This window comes from Microtus ochrogaster, linkage group LG5, assembly GCF_000317375.1.
Source record: "Microtus ochrogaster isolate Prairie Vole_2 linkage group LG5, MicOch1.0, whole genome shotgun sequence".
Classification (NCBI taxonomy): Eukaryota; Metazoa; Chordata; class Mammalia; order Rodentia; family Cricetidae; genus Microtus; species Microtus ochrogaster.
This window is the reverse complement of record NC_022031.1, coordinates 38630735-38636051: the sequence shown is the minus strand read 5'-3', so window position 1 is coordinate 38636051 and position 5317 is coordinate 38630735. Positions and strand designations below refer to the sequence as shown.

General features: G+C 47.9%; 1 protein-coding gene across 4 annotated transcripts in view; it reads right to left on the bottom strand.

Moving 5' to 3' along the window:
- The window catches only part of Rusc2 (RUN and SH3 domain containing 2), a 55954-nt gene that overhangs the window by 20651 nt on the left and 29986 nt on the right, over positions 1–5317 (bottom strand). For 2 of the 4 annotated variants that reach the window (XM_013351896.2, XM_005362070.3), the window contains exon 1: positions 5030–5288. The exons of the other annotated variants lie outside the window; for them this stretch is intronic. The gene's annotated coding sequence lies outside the window, so the exon portion shown is untranslated. Of the gene's footprint in view, positions 1–5029; positions 5289–5317 lie in introns of those variants that run through there. 4 annotated transcript variants of the gene reach the window in all.

Genomic DNA, 5317 nt, shown 5'->3' with positions numbered 1-5317 from the left:
AGTGAGGAAGAAATGATGCTGCAGAGTGAGGAAGAAATGATGCTGCAGAGGAGGGCTGGGGACGGAGGGGATGGGAGGGCTGGAGGGGTTGGGCATGTTAAGAGAACAAGACAGGGAACGGGGAACAATTGCTTAACGGCATTTTGGGGAATAATGAAGAGGACTTTTTAGGATGTTCTGATATGAGAGACATGACACAGTTTTCTCTTGACTTCTTTCTTCCTATCTCCATATACACACACACACACACACACACACACACACACACATATAATATAGAGATATATATACACATACATATATATACACACACGACAAATATATATACATAATCATTTTGGGTCATATGTTCATCTGCATGCTATAAGGATAACAAAGATTAAATGTTGGGACTACTCTAAAATTCCAATAATGGTCAATTAAAAATTATAAAGCCAGGTGTAGTGTACACTTTTAATCAGGCCCTGCCAGGGCTACAGAGTGAAACCTTGCCCACCCCCAAATGTGTCTGTGTGTGTGAATGCATGCGTGATTAAAACAGTCCTGTGTTACTAGCTGAGTATGGTGGTGTCCTGTGGTTCCAGCTACTCAGAAGGCAAAGTAATTTCTCCAACCCAGGATTCAGAGCCAGATTGGGCAATACAGCAAGACCATGGCTCAAGACAATCATAATGTAGAAATATGAGCACTGACTTATAGGGGAAAATGAAATGTATATACTATAGTGTTATTCTGAGTTATTTTTATGTTCATATGAATGGAAGAAAATTTGAAACACACAACAAAGTATTTACAGTGCTGACCTCTGTTGACTAATTCTGGATGGTTCTCACCCTTCTGCTTCATCTGTATATCTAGTTTGTGTATAGTAAATACACACCACGTACATAAATAATAGTTTCTCTGAGGAGAAGGTTTCTCCTTATATATAATATTAGATTTCGCCCTAGGACCCAGGCTATAATCCCTGGGCCAGACTAAGAAGTACATGGATACAGAGCAACAACTTTAAGGGTGCCTCTGGGATACAACCATCAATGATCTTCAGTGGGAACTCCTCCCCACTGGAAGACACCCAATTTACAAGTAAACACATAATTAAGAAAGGAAGGCGCCTTTAATCCCAGCACTCCAGAGGCAGAGGCGGGCGGATCTCTGTGAGTTCGAGACCAGCCTGGTCTACAAGAGCTAGTTCCAGGAAAGGCTCCAAAGCTACAGAGAAACCCTGTCTCAAGAAAACAAAACAAAACAAAAAACAAAACAAAAAAACAAAACAAAAGAAAGGAAGGAAGGAAGGGAGGAAAAGAGGAAGGTAGGTCAGGCATAGTAGCACATACCTTTAAGCCCAGCACTTGGGAGACAGAGGCAGGTGGATCTCTGTTAGTTTCAGGCCAGCCTGGTCTATAGAGTGAGATCCTTCTAAACAAACAAACAAACAAACAAACAATTTATTATTCTAGTCTTCCAGACTGTTTGCAGAACACATATACATTTATGTGGAAGAACAAATTCTCAGACAGAGTCTAAGAAATGGACCCTCTGACCAGAAGTACACTTGGGAGGGTACGAGCAGAAAGCACAAGGACACTTCTGTTTTGGATCTCTAAGTGTTAAGTCTGTTTTAAGAGTGGTGGCGGGTGTGTGTGTGTGTGTGTATGTGTGTAGCTCAGGCTGGTCCTGTCACCACCTCCTGGGAGCTGGGATTAAAGGAGCCCATCACCAAACCTTCGAATTCTCACAAAACACTTTGCTTTGGTCGTGCCGGGGACTAAACCAAGGCCCTAAGGAAGGCAGACCAACATCATCACCGACACATCCCTGGCTGTACAGAGCACTTTAAACTGGAATATTGCAGCTCACTGGTGGTCACAAAGATCAAAGACAGCAGGGCCATCTTCATTTTAAAAAATAAGGAAGTCCGGTCTAGTGGTACAGATACCTGACGGGATTTCCAGTTCAAGTCTACCTGGGGTACCATGTGAGTGCAAGGCAGACTGCACAGTGCACAGTCTTGCAAAACTCTATTTCAAAATAAAAAGTAAAAAAGAGGGGGAGCAGAGAGATGACTTGGTGGTCAAAAAAATGCTTGTTGTTGTTGCAGAGGGCCCAGGTTCAGTTCCCAGCACCGACGTGGTAGCTCACAACCAACCCAAATTGCAGTCCCAGGAGATCCGACTCTCTCCTTTGACCTCTGTGGGTACCAGGCACACGGTACACATAATACATACATACATATATACATACATACATACATACATGCAGGCACAACACTCACACACGTAAATACTTTTTTCTTTCTTTCTTTTAGTTTTTCGAGACAGGGTTTCTCTGTAGCTTTGGAGCCTGTCCTGGAACTAGCTCTTGTAGACCAGGTTGGCCTCGAACTCACAGAGATCCACCTGCCTCTGCCTCCTGGAGTGCTGGAATTAAAGGCGTGCGCCACCACCGCCTGGCTCATAAATACTTTTTAAAGTGGAAAGAGGCGTGGAGATAACGCTCAGTGTCCAGAGTGCTCTGCAGATAAACAAACAAACACAATTAAGACGGGATCCAGGAACCCTGACTTTTGAACATTTTGAAAAAATCAGTTGATAAAAAAAAAAAACAAAAAACAAAACAAAACAAAAAAACAGCCGGGAGGTGGTGGCGGTGCACGCCTTTAATCCCAGCACTCAGCCTGGTCTAGATAACAAGTTCTAGGCGTGTCGGTCAGAGCTACAAAGTGAGACCCCAGCCCCCTCAAAAACTTGCCAGGCATGGTGGTTGTGGACGCCTTTCGTCCCAGCACTCAGGAGGCAGGCGGATCTCTGTGAGTTCGAGGCCAGCCTGGTCTACAAGAGCTAGTGCCAGGACAGGCTGTCTCGAAAAACTAAAAAAAAAATCAGTTGAGAATGAAAGGAGAGCCAGGAGTGTTGACACATATATGCACACCTATAATCCCAACAGGTTGGGGGGGGCAGGAAAGTGGGTTAGGAGTTCAAGGCCAGCTGCAGCTATATTGTCAGTTCAAGCTAACCTGGGCTACAGGAGACTCTGACTCAAAGAGGAACAATGTGATGAGGTTTGTGGCTCTGCTTCAAACACCACGGAAACCATGAATGAGCATCTCTGGGAGGGTTGTTCTTTTCAGAGACGGAGGCGGAGGACGTTCTTACAGAAGATGAGCCTTCTAGCTATATCTAGCTGGGTAGAGAGTGGAGATGTGGAGATGAGATCTCCAGACTCAGGGAAAGCGTCTGTGAGCATTTCCTGGCCCGTCCCTGGGGTGTCTCATGATCTAGCTTAGCACATGCTGTTAGGGTGGTCGTCACTGCGCCTTACATAAGAGATGCACACGTGTCGTCTCCGGTTCCATCCTAACATCCCCAGACAGGGATAACATTCTCATTGTGAGCGTTCTTTATTTTATTTAACTTTTTTTCAAGACAGGGTTTCTCTGTGTAGCCCTAACTGTCCTGGCCTTGCTCTGTAGACCAGGCTGGCCTTGAACTCAGAGATCCACCTGCCTCTGCCTCCTGAGTGCTGGGACGAAAGGCGTCCGCAACCACCGTGCCTGGCAAGTTTTTGAGGGGGGGGGTCTCACTTTGTAGCTCGGTCATGACCAACCGGCCTAGAACTTGTTATCTAGACCAGGCTGACCTCAAACAGAACCTCACTACTCCTGAGATTGGAGGAAGCCAAGGCCTCCGGGCAGAAGTAGTTTCTCCACAGTCAGTTACACAGTCACGGTCACGCAGTTTAAAAGGAATCCAGGCCTGGCTAGTCCGGTTCTCAAGGACGTCTACAACTCAGTCTCCAAGCACTTGAGGTCACGCCCTCTTCCTAGAGTTCTCTCCTTTACCCACATCTGCTTCCTACTTCCCTGGATAGGCCCTCACTTGGGAGTCCACTTACATAGGAACTATCACCTGCTCTGAACCCACAGCCCCTTTCATGCTGACATCCCCACATTCTCACAATACTGGCCAAGCCTGTTTCCTGCCCTTCACACCGCAGTTCCCAGGCTGCCTCATCCTGCCCCGTCACAGCTCCCACACTGTCCTTGCTCTGAGCTTACATTCCTCGACACTTCCTGGGAAATACCACTCTCCCACTGTGCTCCCAGACTGATTATTTATATACCGCAGAAGCCCCATCTTTTCTAAGTGTTTCAGTTCTCTACCAAGTCGGATGATGGGAACAGAATCTAAGGAGCTCTACCTGGCTGGCAACAGGCCACCGTGGACAAGAACTCCAGAAGAAGATTCCTGTCAGTGCCCATCTGCGTCCTTCTGTTGGCCACTAGTTCCTTGATTTTTTGGTTTCTTCAGAGCCAGCAGGGAGGGCAAAGGCAGGCGCAGTTATTCTTTAGTAATCTGACCTTGACCTGAGGTCCTGCTGGGCGCAGTGGGACTGACAGTCTCCTGGACTGGGCCTTCCCCAGGGCAGGGTGGTGGATTTGAGAGTATTAGTTTAGCTTATGCCTAGGTCTCTTCCTGCTAGCTAGTGGCTCTGTAGAGGGCTGAGTGTAACCAGCCAGGTCCCTCTCTCCATGCACTGGGAAACATTTTAGACAACATTCCTTCCTATGGCATCCAAACCTGGAGTGAGGCGGCTTCTCCAGCAAAGCAAGGTATGTGTCTGTGTGTGTGTGTGTGTGTGTGTGTGTGTGTGTGTGTGTGTGTGTGTGTGTGTGGCAAAGCCACCAGCCTTCTGGGAAAGGATGTGTGGACCCTGCATTGTTTCCAGCATTCACTTACGATAGCTGTGGAGGTGTCTCCACCCGCCCAGCCTTTGTGTACAGATCTGACCCCTTCATTCTGACAACTGCAGCTATGGCACTTCATTAGGGATATCCGAAAGGAAGAAAAAGATCTTGTTTCTCGACCAAATAGCACAAATAGCATTAGCTCAAGTCTCTCCTCTCCCCGCTCATGCATGCAGAAATGAGTTTGTGGCTGCATGCTGCCACTGTCCCTTTCGAGAGACAGATGCTAACGGTGAGCCTGCCTCTGCCTAGCTGCTAGCCCCTCCCCCGCCAGAGCCATACCTCTGCCAGGAGCCTCGAGCTGGACCTGGTGACTCCCGCCAAGCTGAATCACTGGTCCCCACAGCCGCACAGGGGAATCGGGCTGATTTTCTAAGATCTGCTTTCTGCTATTACAATGGCATCCTAGGTAATGCAGGGAGGCTGCGCAATCTCAGCCTGTCTTCTCGCCGCCGCTGCTGCCTCAGCTGCTGGGCTGCGGTGACGTCGCTACCAAGGGGGAGGGAAAGGAGCAGGCAAGCCCACAGTGCAGCCACTCAGCTTCCCGGTCGGTCCCAGAGGCTGGTTAGC